Genomic DNA, 27,074 nt, shown 5'->3' with positions numbered 1-27,074 from the left:
GAAAGCTGTAAAAATTTTCTCGGACAACGCCACAGTCGTAATCCTATCTGAACTGACAAGAAGGAACCAGATCAGAGAGTCTTATGTCCTTGGCCGCAGACATTTTTTCCCTTATAATACCTTGCGTTTATCAGGGTGGTACATCTAAAAGGAACGGAAAACAAGGTAGCAGACTTCTTAAGCAGAAACACCCTGGACCAGGGAGAATGGTGTCTGAATCAGAAAATCTTCGATAAAATAACTCTCCTCTGGGGTCATCTGTTTGCAACCAGGGAGAACAGAAAATGCCAACTTTTCTTTTCCCTAAGGTCAAAAGACTCACCAATGGGGATAGATGCCTTCTCCCTCCATTGGCCAGATCAGCTACTCTACACCTTTCCCCCGCTAAGACTCCTCCCAAGGTTCCTACAAAAGCTAAGACAAGAAAGGACGAGAGTGATCCTGATTGCTCCCTTTTGGCCTCGAAGAACCTGGTTCACCTGGTTGAGGAAGCTCTCCCTAGCAGACCCTTGGATTCTCCCGGAGAGGCAAGATCTATTGTTTCAAGACCCTGTCTTTCACCCGAATGTAAAACAATTACATCTAACAGCATGGTTCTTGAAGGGGAAATACTAGAGCGCAGAGGCCTCTCTAAGAAAGTGCTATCTACCTTGCTATCCTGCAGGAAGGAGGTTACCTCCTCCATTTACCTTAGGATTTGGAAGACCTTCCTAAACTTCTTAAAGGATCAGGCAAATCCCTTAAATCCTCCTCCTATGTCTAAGATCCTAGATTTTTTACAAACCGGTCTTGAATAGAATCTAAGGCCTAGCAGTCTCAAGGTACAAGTATCTGCCCTAAGTCCCTTTTTTGACTGATTGCAAACCACACCTGGGTTAGGAGATTCTTTAAAGCAATCAGTAGAGTTAGACCGGTAGTCAGACCCTCGGTTCCCCCCTGGGACCTCAACCTAGTCCTCACCAACTTGATGGAACCTCCCTTTGAACCCTTACAGGACTTATCTATAAAACTCCTATCCTTCAAAACTGCCTTCCTGGTGGTGATCACCTCAGCCAGACGTGTGGGTGAAATTTCAGCCTTTTCAACATCGCCCGCCTTATACTAACATCTTGGATGACAGAGTACTTATTAGATCAGATAATTATTTTCTTCCAAAAGTAGGATCCATGGTCCATAGAACACAAGACATTGTCCTTCCCTCTCTGTGCCAAAATCCAAACAATCAAAAAGAGAAGAAACTCCATTGCTTAGATGCGAAAAGATGTCTATTCCATTACTTAAAGGTTACAAGTCTCTAGAACTCAATATTGAGCCTCTTTTAAAAAGGGTTAGGGAAAAAACAAGTACCTGGCAAAAATTGTTAATCCGACAAGTGGATCGAATCGCGATAATAAAGATGGTTCTGCTACCACAGATTTTGTATGTTATTTCCTCCTGCCCAGTTTGGATAGGGGACCACTTTTTCAATGCATTAGAAGGAGTGATAAATGACCTCATTTGGGGGAGAAAAAGGGTCAGGTTGAAACAAAAATACCTATGGCTAGATGAGGAAGATGGCGGCCTGTCCGTTCCATGTTTTCGGGGTTATTACTATGCATCCCAGCTTCAGTGGTTAATGATGGAGGATGACAGACTGCGTCGCTTTTTGGAAGGGGAATTAGGAGGTCTCCAATATAATATCATTAGCACTCTAGAAACTGGAGTGATAAAAATAAAGGGTAGGCAGTGCCCAATTAATAATATGATACACTTAGTTTGGGTTAATGTTAAAAAAGTATTAGGAATAAATCACTCACTAAAGTTTTCCCCCATTTGGGGAAATCTAAATTTAAAAGAATTTTGGAAGTTTGAAGATTTTGTATTTTGGGATAAAAAGGGCATTAGGTTTGTGCCCCAGATGGTGGTGGAAGGACAGCTGAAGACACCAGAGGAAATGGGTCTAAGTATAGATAAAGATTGCCTCACATGGTTTAGATATGCTAGATTGAAACATGCATTTGATAAAACTGAGAATAGAGAATATTTTATTACGAAACACTCAGATTTTGCTGAATTTTGTTACCAGGGAATAGGGAGCAAAGTATCAATCTCACAGATTTATAAAACAATAAAGAAGGGGTTAGGGGTGTGATCAGATTTAATAGTGAAAAGAAATGGGCACAAGAGGTGGAACCCTCAACTCTGGATTGGAGAAGTATTTATAAAAATTTAAAAAGGAGTACCATCTCCAGTAGCTTCCGATTGACGCAGTTTTTTATCCTCCATCGGACCTATATTACTCCCAGGGTATTGAGTAAGATGTACAAAACAGGGGAGGCAAAATGTTGGAAGTGTGGAGAGGAGAGGGCCGATTTTGTGCATTTGATTTGGTTCTGTCCGATTGTACAGGGGTACTGGACCCAAGTTTTCCAGGACCTTAGGAGAGAGACAGGGAAACCTGCACCTCTGGAGATCAGTATAGCAGTGCTGGGAGATATTAGAAGAATTGGGGCGGATAAAGAAAGTGAAAGGAAATGGGAAAAAGGGCTAATGCTGGCACGTGTTGTACTGGCTAGAGGATGGGGAGCGGACAGCCCGCCAAGTGTGGTAGAGTGGAAAAACTTATGTGAAAGGGTGCATAGATATGAGAAAGCTAGTCAGGTGAAACCGGTGGGTAACAAGGAGTAAAAAGGGGAGAATATAAGTTCCTGAATAGAGGTTATGGAAAGGAAATGCCTCGAAGATACTCCCAAGACAACCAAGAGGGTGGAGGGGAGGGTGGGGGGGGGGTAAAAAGTTCTTATTTTTCTTTTTCTGTGTCTCTGTATTTATTGCGAAGCAAAAGTAAACTGGATGGGGAAAACATTTTTTGGTGTACCTTTGTAATTCATAATGGTGTACATTTGTATATTTGTAATGTCTATCCCCTATCTTTGTCTTGTTTTAATGAGAAGAAGAAAATGATAAATAAATATAAATAAAAAAAAAAAAAAGGTTACAAGTCAATGGAGAAAAACCTCTAAGCTTTTTATTCAATTCAGAGGAAAAAACAGGGGTCTCTCAGCCTCTCCTAAATCACTATCCAGATGGATTGTAGGCGCCATTACGTTGGCCTATTCTTCAGCCGGAAAATCTCCTCCGGCAGGATTTGGTGCTCATTCCACCAGATCAGTTTCTACTGCATGGGTGGAGAGGGCTGATGCTTCCCTAGAACAGATTTGTAGAGCAGCCACATGGCAGTTGCCGTGTACCTTTTTTCATCATTACAGATTAGACCTAGGCTCTAGAGATCAGCTGGCCTTTGGTAGGAAAGTCCTCCAGGCAGTAGTCCCCCCCCCCAAAATGATTACTATTCTAGTCTTCTCTCAAGGGTGCTGTCATGGGCGTAAGAAGGGAAATTTAAGATTATACTCACCGGTAATCACTTTTCCATAAGCCCATGACAGCACCTGGGATTTATTCTCAGGGTCATACCAACACCCAAACTGATGGCAGCGACCCAGGTGGGAGCCAGGAAGTATCAAGCAGAAGCCTTAGGTAGTCTCAGGCATCTGAAAATACAGGAGACTATGTTCGATGACTCCATCTTCAGAAGGCAGCGGAAGCTTCGAAATGTACCACTGTGCCAGAACAGTCTAAAAAGTCCTTTTCAGCACTAGGCATTAGGTCAGGTCTCTAATTAATAGGCAGAGAAGGCTGCACAGTAACAGGACTAAACAGCTAGCGACAGGCAGAACACGTGTATCAGGTGAGGATGGAGAAGGGGGTGCTCACATCATAGCGCTAGCGTGTGCATCACATGATCTCCGTGTTCATTTTAGCCATTATGACATTACTTTTTGAGATGGGGAAACTTCTTTAAGCCCATAGTTAAACCCAGAGACTAGTCTGACATTTGTTTAAAAATTATCATCCCTGAAAAAAGCAGTCACATTTGTTAGACATTCCCAGAAGATAGCTAGAGCGTGAAACTGCAGTGGGAAAAAAAAAAAAAAACCTTGGTGGCTAGGAACTAGCTAGGAATTAGTGGCATTATTTCAGTGAAATATAACACATAGTCCTATTCTTCACAAATGCCTCATAATATCTGACGAATCAACCAATCTCAGTGTAAATTTATTTTTTTCCTATTTTCCAATTCTCTATAGTTTTTGATTCGCTCAGAAGTTATTTTTTCCATTTTCTTTTACTGTTCTGTCTGTGAAAACAAACCATCAGGTTTCTCAGCATTTGTCTGTTACTAAAGGTTATCTTCAATAAAAACTATGAACTAGTTTAGGGTGATGCTGAGAGGTTGAGAATAATAAGATCAGGAATAGTTCCTTGTAGCTGCTCTTCCGAAAGTTGAAGAAAACCTAAGGGGTTCTTTCAAAAACCAACAATTAAAAAACACAAAGGAAAACTTTATGATCTGAGAATTTCAGAAATTCTCCTAGCAGTAGTAATGGCAAGCAAGGAAGTCATCTTTATGCCCCTTGCAGACGACAGTATGGCTTTTTGTGTATTTTGCGGTGTTTTTCACGGATCCGTTGTTCCATTTATTGTTTCTGTAACAACATCTCCGTATGCGATCTGTTTATTGCGGATCGTAAACGGAAATAGGAACTTTGAAATTAACATTTGTGGACAAATCCTATTTTTCACTCCCCCTAATTAAGTTGGTCATGTGATTGTTGTGACTCCATTTTATGCAGCTTGTTGCAGCATTGAGACCTTAGTTGGAATCCTGTGTTTGGCAGACATTGTTTTCTGGCTATAATTTTCTGTTGTATCATGGCTAATGATTCGGAGGAAATGGTTCTCTTGTGCTGGCTGCTTTCTCGGGAACAGGAACAGCAGCCAACTATGCTGAACGTGGAACCGAGGAGGAGGAGGCATTGGATTCACCCAATTCTCTCTTAGTGGCACAGGAAGGGTCATTTCCACACGCTGTACATGGGACACAGTGATGCCAGAGCCCAAGGCTGAGGATTGGATCAGAATTGCTGAGGGTTTTTATGCTGATGCAGTTTCGAAACTGCATTGGGGCACTGGATGGCAAACACACACGTGTTTACAAGCAACCTCCCTCAGGGGACTGCCGGTACTTCAATTATAAACAGTATTTTTCTGTTGTGCTTTTGGCCTTCGCTGACAGTACTTACAAGTTTATAATTGTGGATATTGGGGCCTATGGGAGCACTGCAGATGCGCGCATTTTCAGTTCTTCTAGAATGTGTGAAAGACTTCGAGCCAACCAGTTAGGCCTCCCAGAAGACTGCCAGGTTCTGCGGGACCACTGGCTCCATTTGTAATTGTGGCTGATGAATGCTTTGCTTTGGCACCACATGTCATGCGCCCCTTCCCCAGATGCAACCTGGATGACAGAAGACGTATCTTCATCTATCGGCTGAGAACAACCCGTCGGTATGTTGAGTGTGCGTTTGGAATACTCAAACACAAGAGATTATTTACTGTCATCCTTACAGATGGCACCGGAGAATACCACCCGGGTTATTCAAGCATATGTGATCCTGCATAACTTCGTCAAGATTCATGATGCTCCCTCAGAAGTTGATTTATTAGAACCTGCTCCATCTGGAGGATTGGACCAGACCCTTCATGGACGACCTGGAACTGCAGGGCTTGCAGTTCGGGCCCTCTATGACTAATATTTTTCAAGTTCTGAGGGTGCATTGCCGTGGCAGATGGACACAGTTCATGGCAGACTATGAAGTAATCTGGACTCTGGTCATCATAGTTTTTTTGTTTTCTAGTTCGTTTTTTTATTTTGGTGGGGGGGGGGGGTATATGTAGATAGTGTAGGGACTCATTAGACACTGAGGACCCTTGATGTGGGCTTGTGTTAAACTGTAGCCAAAAATTTTAAAAAATCTGTGTTTTAATTCATGTTCATTGTTGAAATGTGCAGGAGTATTTATATTTTTTTGTCTACATAAACCCTCTAATACCTCTTTATAATTTTATGTTTCGTACCTATTCTATGTTTACTGACATACACTCCTGTTTATATATATATATACAGTACAGACCAAAAGTTTGGACACACCTCATTCAAAGACTTTTCTTTATTTTCATGACTATGAAAATTGTAGATTCACACTGAAGGCATCAAAACTATGAATTAACACATGTGGAATTATATACATAACATAAAAGTGTGAAACAACTAAAAATATGTCATATTCTAGGTTCTTCAAAGTAGCCACCTTTTGCTTTGATTACTGCTTTGCACACTCTTGGCATTCTCTTGATGAGCTTCAAGAGGTAGTCACCTCAAATTGTTTTCACTTCACAGGTGTGCCCTGTCAGGTTTAATAAGTGGGATTTCTTGCCTTATAAATGGGGTTGGGACCATCAGTTGCGTTGTGGAGAAGTCAGGTGGATACACAGCTGATAGTCCTACTGAATAGACTGTTAGAATTTGTATTATGGCAAGAAAAAAGCAGCTAAGTAAAGAAAAACGAGTGGCCATCATTACTGACAAGAAATGAAGGTCAGTCAGTCCAAAAAATTGGGAAAACTTTGAAAGTGTCCCCAAGTGCAGTCACAAAAACCATCAAGCGCTACAAAGAAACTGGCTCACATGCGGACCCCCCCAGGAAAGGAAGACCAAGCGTCACCTCTGCTGCAGAGGATAAGTTCATCCGAGTCACCAGCGTCAGAAATCGCAGGTTAACAGCAGCTCAGATTAGGGACCAGGTCAATGCCACACAGAGTTCTAGCAGCAGACACATCTCTAGAACAACTGTTAAGAGGAGACTGTGTGAATCAGGCCTTCATGGTAGAATATCTGCTAGGGGGGGGCGTGGCTAGCTAGGCATGTGAGCGGACGCACGCAGTGAGAGCTCCCGCATCTGCCCGGCTATTTATCCTGTATTCACCCCGAGTTTTATAACATTCACCGGCCCGAACAGTTGGGGAGCAGTGCGGAGACAGACCTTAGGGTGCTGGAGTGCAGAATCGGCCACCATGTCGAGGAAAAGAGAGGGCAGAGGCACAGATAAGGAGCTCCAAGATGGCGCCGGGATCAGCACGCCGAAGCGGCGGGAACATGCTGGAGATGCAGAAGGAGGCGGCAGTGAAGCTGAGCCAATTTGTGCGATCCTCGCAGGCCAGTAACAGCAGACAACGCAAGGAGACCCAAGACACTGGGTCAGTGGACCAGGGGGATGAATCGGATCCTGATGGGTCGGTAACTGGCATGAGCACGCACCAGAGCGCCAACAGATATAAAGCTCTAAGAGAGAATGGAGAGGAGCTGGAGCAAGAGACTGGTGAGTCAGACTCCGGGGAACCCACTCTCAAGGACGTACTGCAAGCCATTTCCAAATGTGGCAAGTCTTTGAGTGCACTAACGGTCCAGGTGGGCGCTATTAAAGAGGACATTTCTATTATTAGACATGACTTTAGAAAGTTGGCGGAGCGCACTACAGCTTTGGAAGATAGAGTGGGGGAGGTGGAGGATGAAGTACAGCCTCTGAAAAGAGATACCGCAGAGCATACCAGACTGCTGAGCGTGTTGGCGGCAAAACAAGACGATATGGAGAACCGCCTGCGCCGCAATAACGTACGGATTGTTGGAGTGCCTGAGAAAGTGGAGGGGAGGAATCCCACTGAATATTTTGAGGCATGGCTGAAAGAGCATGTGGGTCAGGATACTCTGACGCCGCTGTTCGCGGTGGAACGCGCACATAGGGTGCCGACTAGGCCTCTACCTCCCGGTGCACCTCCGAGAACAGTCCTGGCTAAGCTGCTACACTATAGAGATCGGGACATTCTACTGCGTAAAGCTAGAGAGCTGCAGGATTTATCCATTGACGGTCATCGGATCTCGCTGTTCCCGGACTATTCTATGGAGGTCCAGAAGAAGAGGGCTCGCTTTATGGACGTCAAGAAAAGGCTGAGGGGCCTGGAGGTTCCTTATTCTATGCTATACCCAGCCAGGTTGCGTGTTGTGGCTTTGAATACCACCAGCTTCTTTGAGGACCCCAGAGAGGCGACCAGATGGCTGGATAGAAATGAACGTCAAATCAGGTTGGATCTCCAGCCGCCTGCCTGAGGAGACTTTGCATTTGTCTGGCGGATATTGACACCACTGCCTTAACTGCATACAGTTTTCTTTTACGAGTTATACGTTGGTTTATTCTGCAGCATTGTGTGCCCCAATTAAGAGAGTGGTGGAGATGGGGGAGAAACTGTGCTGGGTTATGGGCGATACGTATTCATACTGCACTGAATGTATGTGACAATGTATTCATCACAGGTGTAGAAGGGGACGCTTTTAACTGTTTGCAATCCGATTGTGGGTCGGGATAATATGGGTGAATCAGTAGATTATCCTGAGTATCACTGAGGGTTATATATGTCTGATCTAAACGAAATGGTTACATCCGGGTGAGATGGGGGAAGCTAAAGGGATATTAGATATTTCTAGAAGTAAGTGACAGTTTCTAGGTTACCAATGACAAGTTAGGTAGCTAGTTTAGGCTACGTCCCTCCGGCGGATAGCTGGGGATTATTGCTGGACTTACCGTTTGGTACAGTATACTCCCACGGGCCTAATAGCTAGGCGTGGTGTGGGGCTAATCGGTTAGCCCAGTGAATTGAAGGTTACAGTTGAGTTGCTGCCACCTGATGGCGGATTTACAGTTTGGGGAAGTTCTGGGGCGGGGTTCGGGACAAGACAAGTGGTGGAATGAGTGGATGCATGTAGGGATGTGTGGGGAATGGATGTGGAAGTGCCGTCCTCCAGAGCACAATGTCAGAAGTGTCGGAGTAAAGGGTGAGATCCTTTTTGTGGATATGAGATTGTACTGTAATACTAATGGCTGATTGTGTTAATTTCTTTAGCTGGAACGTTCGTGGGATCAAAGACAAGGTCAAAAGAAAGGCGATTTTGGAAAGCGTTCGTCCGCTACATCCTCTCATATGCTGCTTTCAGGAGACACACCTGTTGCCGGAACAGGTACACTTGCTTGGAATGGCATGGGTGGGGGCGGGATTTCACTCCACGTATTCTACGTACGCTAGAGGGGTCAGTATCTTGGTACATAAGAGTATACCGTTCTGTTGCCATGCTAGCAAGGTGGATGCTGATGGGTGCTATGTATGTATTTATGGTACCCTATATAACCAGCCCTGTGTGATATGTGGAGTGTATATCCCCCCCCCATACTCCCCACTGGTAATTAGGAAAGTTCTTACCTTTATGATGGACTACCCTGGAGTGCCAACAATCGTGTTGGGAGATTTTAACAATGTGATAAATCCTGAGATGGATAGGATGGGGATACAGACACGGGACTCGGGAGACTGTACGGCATTTGGTAGACTCTTACGGGAGGTTTCTTTAGTGGATATTTGGAGGGAGCGGAATCCGCAGGTCAGGCAATACTCGTGTTGTTCTAGTACATTTCACTCGCTGTCTAGAATTGATCTGGCGTTAGTCACTGCAGAAATGGGAACAGTGGTACGTGACATCAAGTACCTTCCTCGACAGCTGACGGATCACTCTCCTCTTTTAGTTTCGGCAGCTTTTCGGCCAGCTAGAATAGGTAAAGGTACGCTGTGGTCATTTAACCCTTTCTGGTTGCCTATTTTGCCGGAGATAGGCGTTATCAAAGGACAATTAGAGGAGTTTTTTAGGATTAACTTGCCTACCAATACGAGGTTAATAGTCTGGGACACCATGAAGGCCTTCTTGAGAGGGTTACTTATAGCACAGGTTAATAGGAAGAAGAGTGAGACTAAAGCTAAGGTGCAGGGGTTGGAGCGAGCAGTGGAGGCGGCAGAAGCTAAATATATAATGGAACCAGTGGATAGACACAGAGAATTGTGGAAGGGGGCACAGAAAGAATTGGACGATAGGTTATTACTTAATGCTAGGAACAAGCAATTCTTCCAGAAACAACGGTATTACGAGGAGGGAGAAAAGACAGGGAGACTGTTGGCTCTAATTTCCAGGGCCCAGCGTCCATCTAATTATATTGCAGCTCTTAGGGATTCAGATGGAGTTCTATGTACTGCTCAGGAGCGCATAATGGAGATTATGAGGGGATTTTACTCGAATTTATATGCGTCTCGGTTGTCCGCTTCTGATGAGGGCATGGACTCCTTCCTTGAGGGATTGCATATGCCTATTCTCACTTCTGAACAGTGTGGTAAGTTAGACTCTCCTATAACGATTACTGAGGTGGAATTGGCGCTGGCGAGTATGTCAAATAATAAGGCCCCGGGTGGAGATGGCTTGCCAGTGGAGATCTACAGACGTTTTGCCTCAGTCATGCTGCCTCAACTAGTGGAAGTCTTTAAAGAGGGATGGGAGCAGAAGGAACTGCCTTCTAGTATGACTGAGGCAACCATTGTGGTTCTTCCGAAGCCGGGTAAAGATGTTTTGGAGGCGGAGTCATATAGGCCAATCTCATTACTTCAGGTAGACATTAAATTACTGGCTAAGGTTATGGCGAATCGTCTGAATTCGGTTATAGCTACTCTTATTCACCCGGATCAGGCTGGCTTTATGCCGAATATGGCTACTGCGGTTAATATTAGGCGCTTATATCTAAATATTCAAAGTCAGAGACTGAACCCGGAGGCGGCGGTCGCATCTCTAGATGCGGCCAAAGCCTTCGATAGTGTAGAATGGAGGTATCTTTGGAGGGTATTGAAGAAGTTTGGGTTTGGCCAGTCATTCATTGGGTGGATTCAGCTCTTATACAGTAGACCGTCAGCGAGGGTTAGGGTGAATGGCAATCTGTCAGATAGCTTCAATCTCCATAGGGGGACGAGGCAGGGGTGCCCTTTGTCGCCTCTGCTGTTTGCGATAGCCATTGAGCCCCTGGCGGTGGCCATTAGATCTTCGGTGGGGATAAAAGGCTTCCGATATGGGCCCTTAGAGGAGAAAGTGGCACTATATGCAGACGATCTGCTACTATTTCTGAATAATTGGAGGGAGTCTCTACCGGTGGCGATGGACGTAATCAATGGGTTTGGGAGAATGTCAGGCCTGTGCATAAATTGGAATAAGTCGGTGCTGATGCCTTTGAAGGCGGATGCTACTAACATCAGTGCATGTGTGGAGGGTTTGCAGGTGGTTCAATCTTTTAAATATCTGGGCATCCAGGTTTCACGCAGTGAGCTAGAGTTTGAAAGGTTAAACATTACTCCGCTGTTACAGACGTTTAGACAGAAAGTCAATGTGTGGACAAAACTGACACTATCAATAATAGGCAGGGCGAATCTGATAAAAATGATTCTGATGCCACAACTTCTGTATGTGCTACATAATGCCCCTATATGGCTTCCTCTTAGGATCTTCCATGTAGTTAACGCAATATTCTGGGATCTTATTTGGAAGAAAGGCATCCCTCGTATTAAATTGGAAACATTGTGCAGACCGAAGACTGGGGGAGGTTTGGGGTTTCCAGATCCAAGGATGTATTACTTGGCGGCGCAACTGCAGCATATGAGAGGATGGGAGTCGACGGATGGCTTGGGAACTGCGAGTAAAATTATTCAGTCACTCGTGGGCTGTCAAAACCTGAGGTCTGCTCTGGAGGACGGTACTTTTCAGGCGAAGGGTAACGAATTTAAGACGCTTCAATCTATTCATAATGCTTGGTGGAAGGTCAGAGAAATCATTGGTATTCAGGGCTACTCAGATATCACCCCTATTTGGCCGAATTTTATGTATGCTGAGGTGAACAAGGTTAGTGGAGTGAAGGTATGGAGTACTCTGGGACTAAAATATATGGGTCAATTGTTTGATAATAACGTTCTTAAAGAATTCTCTAGTCTACAACAGGATTTTGGGCTGCAGAAGTCCCACTTCTATCTGTATCTGCAACTTAGGCACGCGTTAAGCGCTCAGGACAAGGTGGTGGCGGTCTGCCCAGCACAGAAAAATGCAGTAGTAGATCTGGTAAAATCAAGTGGAGGTACGAAAGGAGTGATATCCTTAAACTACTTGTGTCTTATGGAGGCGCAGTTTAAGAAGCAAGAATTTAAATTGTATGACAAATGGAAGAGGGATGCCCCTGATTTAACAGAGGAATTATGGGATGCTGTACTAGAGGATTTTACCCAAGTTGCGGTTAGTGAGGCTCAGAGGGTATCTCAGCTCTTGTTAATACACAGAGTATATAGGACCCCGGTTCTGCTGAAAAAGATGGGGTACAGGAGTGATGATTGCTGTCCAAGATGTGATGTAGCGAACGCAGATCTTGTTCACTTGATGTGGAACTGCCCCAGGCTGAGGAGGTATTGGGTGGGGGTAGGCAAATTGGTGAAAACCGTTTTTGATGTGGAACTTAGTATGAAAGTGACGGAATGTTTGTTAGGATGTGTGAAAGCTGGGAACCATGGGCAGGAGAAAAGATTAGCTATTATTAGAGTATTATATCAGGCGAGGAAAGTAATAGCATTTTATTGGTTGAGTAGACTACCGCCTTCAGTGGAAGAACTGGAGCGAAAAATTCACGCGCTGATTGGTTTGGAGAAATATGTATATCAAAAACGGGATTGCTTAAAGAAGTTTGAGAAGATATGGTCGAGCTGGATCCAGCACTTTAATCTACAACTGTGAAGGAATGGAGGGGGCGTGAGTGGTGGGGGGAGTGAATGTGGGCTGCTTGATTAGGGCTGGGGGGGCTGAGAGGTCTCATTAAAGTTAAGGGGGATAAACAATTTCTGGAGATCTTAGGAAGCAGGTGGATCTTATGTATACTTTTACAATTACACATACTTGCTTAGAAAGTAAAGCTCTGGTTACCGCCGCATGACACTGTGTTTATGTACTGTGATGTGTTCAATGGTGTTCTGTCTTTGTTGTTTACATGAAAAATCTTTAATAAAAAGAATCTTATTTAAAAAAGAATATCTGCTAGGAAACCACTGCTAAGGACAGGCAACAAGCAGAAGAGACTTGTTTGGGCTAAAGAACACAAGGAATGGACATTAGACCAGTGGAAATCTGTGCTTTGGTCTGATGAGTCAAAATTTTAGATCTTTGGTTCCAACCACCGTGTCTTTGTGCGACGCAGAAAAGGTGAAGGGATGAACTCTACGTGCCTGGTTCCCACCGTGAAGCATGGAGGAGGAGGTGTGATGGTGTGATGGTGTGGGGGTGCTTTGCTGGTAACACTGTTGGGGATTTATTCAAAATTGAAGGCATACTGAACCAGCATGGCTACCACAGCATCTTGCAGCAGCATGCTATTCCATCCGTTTGCGTTTAGTTGGACCATCATTTATTTTTCAACAGGACAATGACCCCAAAGGCTGTGTAAGGGCTATTTGACTATGAAGGAGAGTGATGGGGTGCTGCGCCAGATGACCTGGCCTCCACAGTCACCGGACCTGAACCCAATCAAGATGGTTTGGGGTGAGCTGGACCGCAGAGTGAAAGCAAAAGGGTCAACAAGTGCTAAGCATCTCTGGGAACTCCTTCAAGACTGTTGGAAGACCATTTCAGGTGACTACCTCTTAAAGCTCAACAAGAGAATGCCAAGAGTGTGCAAAGCAGTAATCAAAGCAAAAGGTGGCTACTTTGAAGAACCTAGAATATGACATATTTTCTGTTTTACACTTTTTTGTTATGTATATAATTCCACATGTGTTAATTCATAGTTTTGATGCCTTCAGTGTGAATCTACAATTTTCATAGTCATGAAAATAAAGAAAACTCTTTGAATGAGAAGGTGTGTCCAAACTTTTGGTCTGTACTGTATATATATATATATATATATATGTTACAACATATTTTATTTATTTAGGCATGCAGAACACTTCAAGACGATGTCCGAGGGGCCGCCTTTGGAGGTTAGCACAGCACTTTTGAACATTTGGAAAATCCTTTGCCATGTGTATGGTTGTCTTTAAAGTATATGCACGGCCCTAGTTGTAATTAAGACAATAAATTAAGCTACCCTATGTGTATTATGTTTGTACGATTTGCATTTCAATAAAAAAGTAAATAATGTTATTTTTTGAATGTTATAAAATATTGAATAAAAGGCCAGACATTTTTGTAACCATATTTCTTTATATGATAAAATAAAAGTAACACATAAAAGAATGGCTTTAAATTCAGGCTATATAAAAAAAACAACACAACATAACTTAAACATTATATGTCCATAAGGTCTCTTAAGAAAGGTCCCGGAGCACGTGCACAAGGCTTAGCAACTTTACTTTGTGGTTGTGATGGCATTCTGGACCCTTCATAATGAGCACGGGGGCCATGTTTATGCTCCTGGGAAAAGAGGGGCGGTGAATAATAAGAGCTGGACCCAGCATGTTGTGACCCCAAGCTGTGCCCAGCATGTTGTGACCCCATGCTGGGCACAGGATGTGGCTGCATGCTGGGCACAGGTTGTGCTCCTGTGGATAACCTTAAAGCACGATGCTTCAAGTTATCCACAGTCTGCACCAGCGCCAGTATATCCATGGGGCTATCCATTATGGTGGTCACAGAAAACATAATGGGTAAAAAAATATATATTTTTTTCCTATAATATTTTTGGATAAGGGGAGCTAGCCCACTGAGCATTCGCTCCTCTCTCCCTTCACTCTTTCTCTGCCTCAAATAATCGAGCACCTGAGTTTCAATCAGGGCTCGATTAGTTGTGGCAGAATCGAGAAAGTCTCTAGCCCCCCTTCTCCGTCGAGGCTGTCTCCTGTGTATTTCGGCGCTTGATGGCCCTGCAGCACCTCCCTCCAAAGCAGATTCGTCCTCTGCTCTCTCCGGACACCCCTGCTGTGCCACATTTTCTGCCTCTTCAGCCACAGGACGAGGGGATTCCAGGGGACCAGCAGCTTGCTCTTCCTCCGTAGAGCTTGTAGCATTACCCCCTTGTTCCTCCAGGCTGTCAACAGTGCTGTGAAGGAGAGATAATTTTTAATAAACAATGTGTTTATAAAAGAGTATGACCATACTAACCATTTAAAACCCACACTGGAGCACAGGGGTCCAGCAGCCTAGTCAAAATTTTATGAAATATGTTGAGTATTTCTTGAAAGGCTGGAGAACCTCTTAATATAGTGTTACTTTGGTTCAAAAATGGCACCACAAATAAACCCTTCATATCATGTAGTGTATAAAATAAAGTACATTATTAGCTAATTTCTTGGTCCATTGTTCCCATTTGCAATGTGCTGCAGTACTGCCAGTGATGTATTGTCCTTGTCTACAATATGGTACACACCGACTTCCGCCTCAGATGTTTCACATATTACCCATTTGTACAGGTTATGTCAATAGAAACATGGTCTGGACATGGGCAGTATATTACTGGCTGAGAACAAAGGGTACCAGGCATGTGCAATCCAGGCAACAAGTGAGAGCATAGCAGAAGAAATGACTTTGGTACGGCCTAAGATCCAGCACAGGGCGCAAAAAACTGAAGCTGCCTTGTGTAGAGATAGGGCTTCTTTCGAGGGCCCCCATCACCACTGCGTCCCTTTGCAATGACCAGTTCCCGCCGAAACGGATCTCGACATGATTGCCAGCGGGTCTTCACTCGCTGCACTGTAGAAATATAACATAACCATTCTAAATGTATATGTAAACACACACATATAAATGCACATGTGTAAAAATGTTAAACCAAAAATAGAGAAGACGCACAGTGTAATCAAGAGGAAACAGGGCTCGCATGGAGCACAGGCTCCTTTTCAAACAGTTGATCGGCAGGGGTGCCGGGTGTTGGACCCCCACTGATTACATATTGATGACCTATCTGAAGACCCTACCCCTATCCATTCACAGCGATGAGCGAACTGGTTTGTCTTGCTTTGGACAAACCTGGTTTGTTCAGCTACAAAACTCATATTCATAACAAATCCCTGGCTCCGTACATGCTCAAAATGTATTAACTCTGATGAGGCTCTTTCAAGATGCAGTGGTTAATGCGAGACTTAAGGAGTCTTGTACATGCGCCAATACTCTAAGTAGAGGCACATGCATTAATGTACTACATTACGAATTCGAACCCAGATTTGTTAATGAATGTGACGCACATCTACAAATCCGGGTTCGGATTCGTAATGTAACACATTAATGTATGCGCCTCTACTTATAGTAATGGCACGAGACTACTGAAGTCTGGCTTTAATTGCTACCATCTTGAAAGAGCCTCATCAGGGGCAATATATTTTAGGTATGTATGGAGTTGGGGATCAAGAGTGAATGTAAGGTATATAGATGAACGAACTGAGTTCGTCAAAAGCAGGACAAACCGGTTACTCATCACTAGTCATCAATATATACTTCCTACAAAACCCTTTTAAGATTATGGTCTAATACAGCCTGCTGAAAATCTAGCCTCTGGAATGGAAGGTTCTTTCAATGGATCAGGGTCTCTACCTAAAAAAAAAAAAAAAAAAAAAAAAAAAGCTTTCCAAACTTTAAGTTATTTCTTAGATGTTACTACTAACTCTCTCAGATCACCCTCTCAGCATTTAAACTAAAAGATGAAGATAAACAGGCCTGGGATGCAGCAAAGGCTCCTGAAACAGGAGATCCTCTCTCAATGGTTATACCCAGGGAGGCTCCCCCACTAAACTCTCCAGCCTTGTGTACCAGGATCTCTTCGGCCATTTTGGGGCCACTAGAATTACAGACGCTTTCTTCTTTATCCTCTTCAGAACCCTGGGGAGGAGACATCTATTTCTAGGGAAACATACCACTGATTCAAGGAAAATTAATCTGCCCATCTTTCTGTTTGCTCTTGTGGCGAATAGATCTATAAAAAAGGTTGACCCCAGATAGTCTTCTAAAAAATGGTCTCATTCAGGCACCATTCCCGTTGCCTGATCTTTGTTCTGCTGAGGAAAATCGCCTGCTATGTTGTCTTTCCATCTCAAATGAACAGCCAATAGCACCAACCTCCTCTCCGACTATCTGAAAAATCTCTCTGGTCAGCTGTATTAGAGAGTAGACTGGTTCTGCCCAGGGTGTTGAAACTGACCCGGTACAGTGAGTCTTAAGTAAATTGGGAGGTTCCTTCCCCAATACTCTACAGGCCTCAGAAATTGAAATTGAAATTTATATCCATCTTGCCAGCTAGCTTTTCTTTGCCTTTAGACCCTTATTGGTTCCTTAAAATTGCACAAACAAATAGTATGGTTTTCTAAAGGAGCTAGTGGCTTATAGATATTTAAGGATACAGCTCCTTATATCTAACTTGTGGAGTTTCTCTTCGGGGCAGCTTGGCCCCCCCCCCCCCCACACAAGTTTTTTTGGGCGCAAGTGTTTTTTGTTTTTTTTTGCATCCGCTGACTATGGCCGGCACTCTTAGCGTCCGGCCACTGTTAGCGCATCGCCCACCCCACCGCTGATCAACTTCGTACCGCTGATCAAAATGTTTAAATCTTTTTATTTTTTTACACTTTTTGGGATTTTCAAATTTTTTAGTTTTTTTCTGTTAGGTGTAGGGCAAAGTACGAGAACACCCGTCCCCCACACACACGCACACTGAATAAAGTTTTCCACGCACGCACACACACTCCCCTATGGCCCGCCGGACGTTCTCGGCCAAGGAGGCATACGCCCTGCTTGCCTCCGAATCCGAGAGTCCCAGTGAGGACGAGGATGACCCCACTTTCCTCTTGTCATCCGCGTCCTCCTCATCATCTAGGGATGATGATGAGCCCCCAAGGCGGCGGAGACGTCACCAGGTGGAGCAAGGGGACCGCCATGCCAGGGACCCTGTGGCCCACACTAGTACGAGCAGCTCTGGGGCTCGTACTAGTTTTCCGGCCCACCAGATAAGTCCACCTGAGTCCCCTACCAGTGAACTTGTCTGGCGTACCCCAGAGCATTTTGAGCCTGTGATTCCTGATTTTGTTGGCCAAGCAGGAATCCAGATTCCCACATTGGGCTTCACTGAATATGACTACTTTAGTCTTTTTTTCAGTGACCACTTTGTGAATCTGATGGTGGAGCAAGCGAACTTGTACGCCCAACAGTTCATTGCTCAACACCCAGGCTCCTTTTTGGTTAGGTCCAGTGGCTGAAAAAAAAAACCAGTGTCAGGCATTACTGGAGTGGGGACGTCCTCTACCAGACCTCACTTTACATGTACAACCCCATGACACGTACCCGGTTTGAGGCCATTTGGAAATGCCTGCATTATGCAGCATGTCCCCCCGAGGTGATCCTGCCTATGACCGCCACATTTTTGGATGCCTATGTACCTGGAAGGGAGGTCGCGGTTGATGAATCTCTCATTGCTTCCAATGAGAAGGGGAAACCTGTTTCTGGTCAGATATAAGGACAAGAGGGATGTCCTTGTACTGTCCACAATTCAAGGTAACGGCATCACCCCTGTCCCAATCGATATATGGGAGGAGTTGACCTCTCTGATCAAGTCCTCAAGCCATATAACACCATCAAAACCCGGGCATGGTACAAAAAAGTTGCGATCTACTTGGTACAGGTTGCCTTGAACAACTCTTTTGTGCTGTCCCGGAGCGCTGGCAACACAGGGAAATTCCTCCAGTTCTATGAGGCAGTCCTCAAGGCCCTGATCTTTTCTGACTGGGAAAGAGCAGGCCAGAGTACCTCGGGAGCTGAAGGCGCCCGGATCGTCCCTGGCCAACACTTTCCAGGTGTGGTTCCCCATACTGAAAAGAATGACGGTCCCAAAAAAAGTGCAGAGTGTGTCACAGGAGGGGGATACGGAAGAACACCACCACTCAGTGTGACACGTGTCCCGATCATCCGGGCCTCTGCATTGACGGTTGCTTCAGGGAGTACCACACTTCCATGGAGTACGAAATTTATAATCCCCTTCCCCAATTTTATTTCCATTTCGCTACTGACAATTGAAAAAAAACTACGGTTCTCAGACTTGAGACACTAAAACAAAAAATATTATTTTGTCAAAAAAAAATATAAAAAAAGTTGACATATTAGGTATTGCCACATCCGTAAGAATCTGCTCTGTAAAAATACCCCATGAACTAACCCCTCAGATGAACACGGTCAAATTTTTTAAATAAAAACAGTGCAAAAAAAGATATTTTTTGTCACCTTACATCACAAAAAGTGTAATAGCAAGCGATCATAAAGTCATATGCCCCCCTCAAAGTAGTGCCAATAAAACCGTCCTCTCATCCTGTAAAAAATGGGCCCCTAAGATAATCGGCTAAAAACAAAATAAAACTGACTCTTAGACTATTGAGATACTAAAATGTTTTTTTTTTGTTTATAAAAGGATAATATAGTGTAAAAGCTAAATAAATAAAAAAAGTTGACATATTAGGTATCGCCACGTCCGTAAGAACCTGCTCTATGAAAATTCCCCATGACCTAACCCCTCAGATGAACACGGTCAAAAGAATAAAATAAAAACGGCGCAAAAAAAGGTATTTTTTTGTCACCTTACATCACAAAAAGTGTAATAGAAAGCAATCAAAAAGTCATATGCCCCCAAAATAGTGCCAATAAAACCATCCTCTCATCCCGCAAAAAATTAACCCCTACCTAAGATAATCGGCTAAAAACTAAAAAATATCTGACTCTTAGACTATGGAGATATTAAAATGTTTTAGTTTTTTTTAAAAAAGGATAATATAGTGTAAAACCTAAATAAATCAAAAAAGTAGACATATTAGGTATCGCCGCATCCGTAAGAATCTGATCTATAAAAATACCCCATGACCTAACCCCTCAGATGAACCACTCAATTTTTTTTAGAAAAACTGTGCCAAAACAGCAATTTTAGGGCAAATTTTCAATTTTTATCAGTTTTTTCCAGTAACAAAGCAAGGGTTAACAGCCAAACAAAACTCAATATTTATTAACCTGATTCTGCAGTTTACAGAAACACCCCATATGTGGTCGTAAACTGCTGTATGACCAAATGGCAGGGCGCAGAAGGAAAGGAACGCCGTATGGTTTCTGGAAGGCAGAATTTGATAGCCTTTTTTTTGGCACCATGTCCCATTTGAAGAACCCCTGATGCACCCCTAGAGTAGAAACTCCATAAAAGTGACCCCATCTAAGAAACTACACCCCTCAAGGTATTCAAAACTGGTTTTACAAACTTTATTAACCTTTTAGGTGTTCCTCAACAGTTTATGGCAAATGGAGATGAAATTTCAGAATTTCTATTTTTGGTAACCTTGCCTCACAAAAATGTAATATAGAGCAACCAAAAATCATATGTACCCTAAAAATAGTCCCAATGTAACGGGGTGCCGAAGGCACACTCGGTCTCCCATCAGCCGCAGACCTGCTGTTTAGTTTCGGGAGCGAGGATCTGTGTTTGACCTCGTTCCCAGGGCGGCTTTGCTAGCTGGGAGGCTCCCTGCTCCTAGGTCTGCCTTGAGTGCCGAGCTGATCACTCGGTGCTCGACTGGTCAGTCTGTCGGTCATGTGACGGTGGCCACGTCACATGACCCTCACTCCCTACTATAAATACAGGCAGCCTGCTGGCCACAGGTTGCCTGTTAATTTAGGGTCCTGGCGTTTCTTGGATACCTGTATACTTAGCTGATCCTGTTCCCTGACGATCCTTTGCCTGCTCCTCCTGTACTGCGCATCACTCCTGGTATTTTGGAGCGCAGTGGTCACTATCCTCCCCCCTGTGTGTGTGTGTACGTGACCGTTACAGATTAACAGGCCCAATAACCACTGTATAATGAATCCTCTGGTGACCCTGACTGACCATGTTTCTAATCTGACGCAGATGGTGCAGGAGCTAGGGGAAAAACTCAGTTCTTTTGATTTAGGGCAAGGTTCTTCCACTCCTCAGGCCTCTAGTCCGCATTTTGAGCCCCAGATTAAGCTCCCAGAACCCTTTACTGGAGACCGGAAGAAGTTTCTCTCTTTTAAGGAGAGTTGCAGACTTTACTTCCGTTTGCGCCCCGTGTCCTCTGGCCCCGAGAGTCAAAGCGTGGGCATTATCATTTCCCAACTACAGGGTAATCCCCAGGACTGGGTGTTCTCTTTACCTACTGGCGCCAGTTGTTTAACTTCTGTGGAGGGGTTCTTTCAGGCCCTGGGTACCCTTCTATGATGAATCAGACAGGGCTCTGGTAGCCGAGACGGCTCTAAAGGCACTGGTTCAGGGCAATCTACCTGCGGAGGATTATTGCACCCAATTCAGAAGGTGGTGTGTCCCCTCAGGATGGAACGAACCAGCCCTTAAGAGTCAGTTCAGGTCAGGTCTGTCTGATAATTGAAAGGATCTTCTGGTCAGTTATCAACTTCCAGAGACCTTAGAGGAGATGATGACCCTTGTTGTCCGACTTGACCGACGGGTTAGAGAGAGACGACAGGAACGACAGTTCTCTTCCCAGATGGTGGTCCAGCCAGAGGCCTATCCCAGAGACAACGCTGAGGTTTCCACCGAGGAACCTATGCAGGTTGGCATGACCTGAGGGAATCTTCACCACAGACGTGGAGAATGTTTTTACTGTGGAGATCCTGACCATTGGATCAACCAGTGTCCTAAGAAGGTCCTCTCTGTCAAGTCTCCTAAGGAAAGGCAACCTAAAGACCAGGTACACCCTGATTTTTCTAAATGTAAGCTTTTGGTACCCATTACGATTTCTCTGGGGGTAGATAAATGGCCGGGTAAGGCCTTTATTGATTCTGGCTCAGCGGCCAGCTTTATTGACTCTGAGTACGCTTTAAGATTGGGTATTCCAATGTTTGCTTTACCAACTCCTATCCATGTCATATGCTACTCCTCTTATTGGTGGTACGGTGAGCTCATGTACCTCCGAGATTTCTCTAACCGTGGGTGTGTGCCACTCAGAGAGATGTTCCCTTTTAGTCCTGGAGAACCTACCGGTTGAGGTGGTACTAGGGTTGCCTTGGCTCCGTTTACATAACCCCACTATAGATTAAGGGGGAGTTGGTGAGATAGGGGCCTAAGTGTGACTCGTGCTTGTCCGTGGTACAGGCTGGGGTCTCAGTAAAGTCTGATAATTTACCCACTGTTGTTAGGGAATATTCTAATATATTCTCATCACCAACCCTGGAGGTTAAGGAATGGGTAAGACCTTCATCCTTAAAGGCCTTACACCGGTTCTTAGGTTTCGCCAATTACTATCGTAAATTTATTATGAATTTTTCTGTAATTGCTAAACCGTTGATCGACCTTACTAAGAAAGGGGCAGATTTGGAGAATTGGTCTACTGAGGCCATTTCTTCATTTGAAAAATTAAAAAAGGCATTAAGTAGCGCTCCCATTCTGATCCAGCCTGATCAGGAGAGACCTTTTATTGTGGAGGTGGATGCGTCTGAGGATGGCGCAGGAGCAGTCCTTTCACAAGGTCCTGCTAGCCTCACTAACCTGAGACCGTGTGCCTTCTTTTCCAGGAAATTCTCTCCCACGGAGAGAAACTACAACATATGGAATAGGGAGCTGCTGGCCATTAAATAGGCATTTGAGGAGTGGAGGCATTTTCTGGAGGGGGCAAGGCATTGTGTAACTGTTGTCACTGACCATAAAAACCTTATGTTTCTCGAGTCTGCTAAGAGGTTGAATACCCATCAAGCCATATGAGCTCTGTTTTTTACTCGTTTTGATTTTTCCATTACGTTCAGGCCGGGAAGTAAAAATGTGAAGGCGGACGCATTATCTCAGAGTTTCCATGCTTTTCAACCTACTGAGGTACCACCTGAATCCATCCTACCAGCAACAATTTTCATAGCAGCTCTAACCAAGGATATCTTGGCTCGCATTAGGTCTGAACAACATCTGGCACCGGTATCCACCCCAACAGATAAGTTGTTTGTTCCCGTACAATTTCGTCTCCAGCTATTGGGTGAGTGTCACGATTCTGCCTTTTGAGGGCACTAAGGATCTGGTTTCTAGATCTTATTAGTGGCCCACTCTAACTAGGGAAGTCCTACGTGTCAGCCTGTGAGGTTTGTGCCAGGTCCAAGACACCTAGGACTCACCTTGCTGGAAACCTACGAGCCCTACCCATTCCCAGTAGACCCTGGTCCCATATCTCGATGGACTTTATAACTGACCTACCGCCGGCGGAGGGTAAGACTGTGGTTTGGGTAGTGGTCGATAGGTTTAGCAAGATGGTCCATTTCATTCCCCTGTCTAAACTCCCGAATGCCAAAACCCTGGCGTCTGTTTTTGTGAAAGAAATTGTTTGATTGAATAGTATCCCGGAAAATATTGTTTCTGACAGGGGTGTGCAGTTTGACAAATTTCATTGTCTTTTTCCTCTGCCTACCACCCTGAGAGTATTGGGCAGACTGAACACCTCAATCAGTCTGTGGAACAATTCTTGAGGTTGTATGTTGCTGATGACCAGCAATTATGGGTTAAATTTCTTCCATTGGCTGAATTTGCTTTGAATAACCGTGTCAATTCTTCTGCTGGGGTTTCACCTTTCTTTTGTAACCATGGTTTCCATCCCCGTTTTCATTCTGTGTCATCCGTCTCCTCCTCTAACCCAGAGGCGGATAGGCTCTCCTCTGAACTGTGCACAGTTTGTGCCCGGGTTCACTCGAACTTAGAAAAGGCTCAAAGTTCTCAGAAACTCAAGGCCGATAGGAGACGTTCAAGGGGGGTGAATTTTCAGGTTGGGGATAAGGTATGGTTGTCCTCCAGGAATCTCTCTTTTAAGGTAGAGTCTAAAAAGTTTGCTCCTCGTTTTATTGGACCATATAAGATCATGGAGGTGATTTTTAGGGGGATAATTTAGGTTGGAGCTGCCCGAGTCATTCAACATTCATAATGTGTTCCATAAATCTCTACTTAAAAAATATTTTGAACCGGTAGTACCATTGAAAGCCTCGCCTTTGCCGGTTCTTGTTAATGATGCTGTTGAGTATGTGGTGTCTAAAATAGTGGATGTCAGGAAGGTGCGTAATTTCTTGCAGTACCTAATTTACTGGAAGGGTTATGGACCTGAAGAGAGATCTTGAGTACCTGCCAGGGAGGTTATGCTCCTAGACTTGTTCGAAAATTTCATTTAGAACACCCTGAAAGGCCATCGCCTGAAGTCTTGGGTCCGGTGGCACCTCGTAAAAGGGGGGGTACTATAACGGGGTGCCGAAGGCGCATTCGGATCCCATCAGCCGCAGACCTGCTGCTTAGCTTCGGATCTGTGTTTGACCTCGTTCCCAGGGCGGCTTTGCTAGCTGGGAGGTTCCCTGCTCCTAGGTCTCCCTTGAGCGCCGAGCTGATCGCTCGACTGGTCGGTCTGTCGGTCATGCGACGCTGGCCACGTCACATGACCCTCACTCCCCACTATAAATACAGGCAGCCTGCTGGCCACAGGTTGCCTGTTAATTTAGGGTACTGGCGTTTGTTGGATATCTGTATACTTACCTGATCCTATTCCCTGACGATCCTTTGCCTGCTCCTCCTGTACTGCGCATCCCTCCTGGTATTTTGACCTCGGCTTCCACCTGACTATTCTTTGCCGACTCCTTTGGTACTTCTAGACTCTCCTGGTATTTATGACCCCGGCTTCTCCTGACCATTCTTTGCTTATCCCTCTGTACTGAGTTGTCCTCTTGGTTTTGACCCGGTCCGTTAACTATCCGTTATTTGTCTTGTCTGTCCTTCCCGCACATATCCTAAGTTAGGGACTGCCGTCCAGTTGTCCCCTGTCATCAGGACTCGTGAGGCAAGTAGGCAGGGCCAGGTTTGAGGGTGGAGCGCAGTGGTCACTATCCTCCCCCCTGTGTGTGTGTACGTGACCGTTACACCCAACAAAACTTGCACCTTATCCCGTAGTTTCCAAAATGGGGTGCATTAGGGGGGCTTCAAATGGGACATGGTGTAAATAAATCAGTCCAGCAAAATCTGCCTTTCTAAAAATCACACGGCGCTCCTTTCCCTCTACGCCCTACCGTGTCCCTGTACAGTAGTTTTTTTCGACCACATATGGGGTGTTTCTGCAAACTACAGAATAAGGGCAATAAATATTGAGTTTTGTTTGGCTGTTAACCCTTGCTTTGTTACTGGAAAAAATGGATTAAAATTGAAAATTTGCCCAAAAATCTAAATTCAGAAATTTTATCTCCGTTTGCCATTAACTCTTGTTGAACACCTAAAGGGTTAACGACGTTTGTAAAATCAGTTTAGAATTTTAAAAAGTGGGTTTTTTTAAATTTCTGAAAAAGTTCAAGATTTGCTTCTAAACTTCTAAGCCTTGTAACGTCCCCAAAAAATAAAATGTCATTCCCAAAATGATGCAAACATGAAGGATAGTAGTATTATAGAAGTAGAGAAATTGAAACTTGGAAATTTGCAAATGTGTCATGAAGTACAATATGTTACGAAAAAAACAATCTCAGAATGGCTTGGATAAGTCAAAGCGTTTTAAAGTTATCACCACATAAAGTAACACTGGTCAGATATGCAAAAAATGGCCTGGTCCTTAAAGTAAAAATGAGCCTGGTCCACAAGGGGTTGAACCAGCACCAGGATCTGAATAATTTTGTAATTGCATGTAATAAAAAAAATTGTTTAGCCAGTGAGCTATTCAATAAAATGTATCTGTATAGCGCCATCTGCATTTTTTTATTTTATTTCTTAGACCTGCTCACTGAGAAGGCCGCCAATGCTCATTTTCATCCTTGAACTGCCTCCTGAGCTGTGATAGGGAGAGCATGGACACGCCCCCTTAGCTGCAGCAGAAAAGACACTCCCCCTGGGATGTCAGCTTGATATAAATCTAGCAGAGCAATGAATAGGGAGATCTCTGGGTCCATGTGAGGTGCAGGGCTGGTTCCAGCTTTGTTAGAAAGAGATTGTCATGTACTATATGATGTCTGATTTTCATTTTTTACATTAGTCATTGAATAATCCCTTTAAGTAAAAGAGGGGAGGAATCTTTCAGAGCATAAGGGGTGTTCTCTTTTAGGAGAGATTTCAACTGCCCAGTCATCTCTTAAGGTTTGGCTTAAACAATGCTGCTGCATCCCAAAAAATTTTAAGGCATTTGCCTACCTTTTTGTCCATGGGATCCTTTAAGGAGCCCATGTCCTCAAAAGAAAGTGCATTGGAGTTTTTAACAAGCTTGGCCAAGGATACAGTACATCTACTTTGGGGCATTCAGTTAACACTGTCTCATCCTCTCATTAAATGAAAGTCTACGTTTTATTGTTCGTGGAATGAACAGTTCCCTATCTGGAACCTTCCATTCCCTTTTTATTAATGCATGTAAATTTTTATGAACAGGGAAACTCTTCTTCCTCTGTTCAACACCACTGAATATTTCATCCTGAACTCTGATCTCTGGACCTTCTCATCAGAAATATTCATAGTTGCTCTAACTACTTTTATTAACTCCTAAGTGTCCACTGATAAAAATATCTTTTAAACTCAGGGTCCTAGAAAAATCAATCGAATCCCATGTTTCCACATCACAGTCTGAATCAGAGGAGGAAACATCCGAGCTGACAACTCTGGTTCCTCTACGTTTAAGGGAAGACGGACCAGGTTCAGACACAGAACCTTCCTGCAAAGTCGAATGCGACTCCTGTTTGATAACATCTCTGAGTTCCTCTTTTAGGGTACTTTCACACTTGCATTTTTCTTTTCCGGCATAGAGTTCCGTCCTAGGGGCTCTATACCTGAAAAGAACTGATCAGTTTTATCCACATGCATTCTGAATAGAGAGCATTCCGTTCAGGATGCATCAGGATTAGGGATGAGCGAACTCGAACTGTATAGTTCGGGTTCGTACCGAATTTTGGGGTGTCCGTGACACGGACCCGAACCCGGACATTTTCGTAAAAGTCCGGGTTCGGGTTCGGTGTTCGTCGCTTTCTTCGCGCTTTTGTGACGCTTTCTTGGCGCTTTTTGAAAGGCTGCAAAGCAGCCAATCAACAAGCGTCATACTACTTGCCCCAAGAGGCCATCACAGCCATGCCTACTATTGGCATGGCTGTGATTGGCCAGAGCACCATGTGACCCAGCCTCTATTTAAGCTGGAGTCACATAGCGCCGCCCGTCACTCTGCTCTGATTAGCGTAGGGAGAGGTTGCGGCTGCGACAGTAGGGCGAGATTAGGCAGATTAACTCCTCCAAAGGACTTGATTAACTGATCGATCTGCAGCTGTGGATCATTGAGCTGCTGATCCTCAATTGCTCACTGTT

The sequence above is a fragment of the Bufo gargarizans genome, chromosome 4 (assembly GCF_014858855.1).
Source record: "Bufo gargarizans isolate SCDJY-AF-19 chromosome 4, ASM1485885v1, whole genome shotgun sequence".
In the NCBI taxonomy this organism is placed as follows: domain Eukaryota; kingdom Metazoa; phylum Chordata; class Amphibia; order Anura; family Bufonidae; genus Bufo; species Bufo gargarizans.
Note: the sequence above shows the minus strand (reverse complement) of the source record.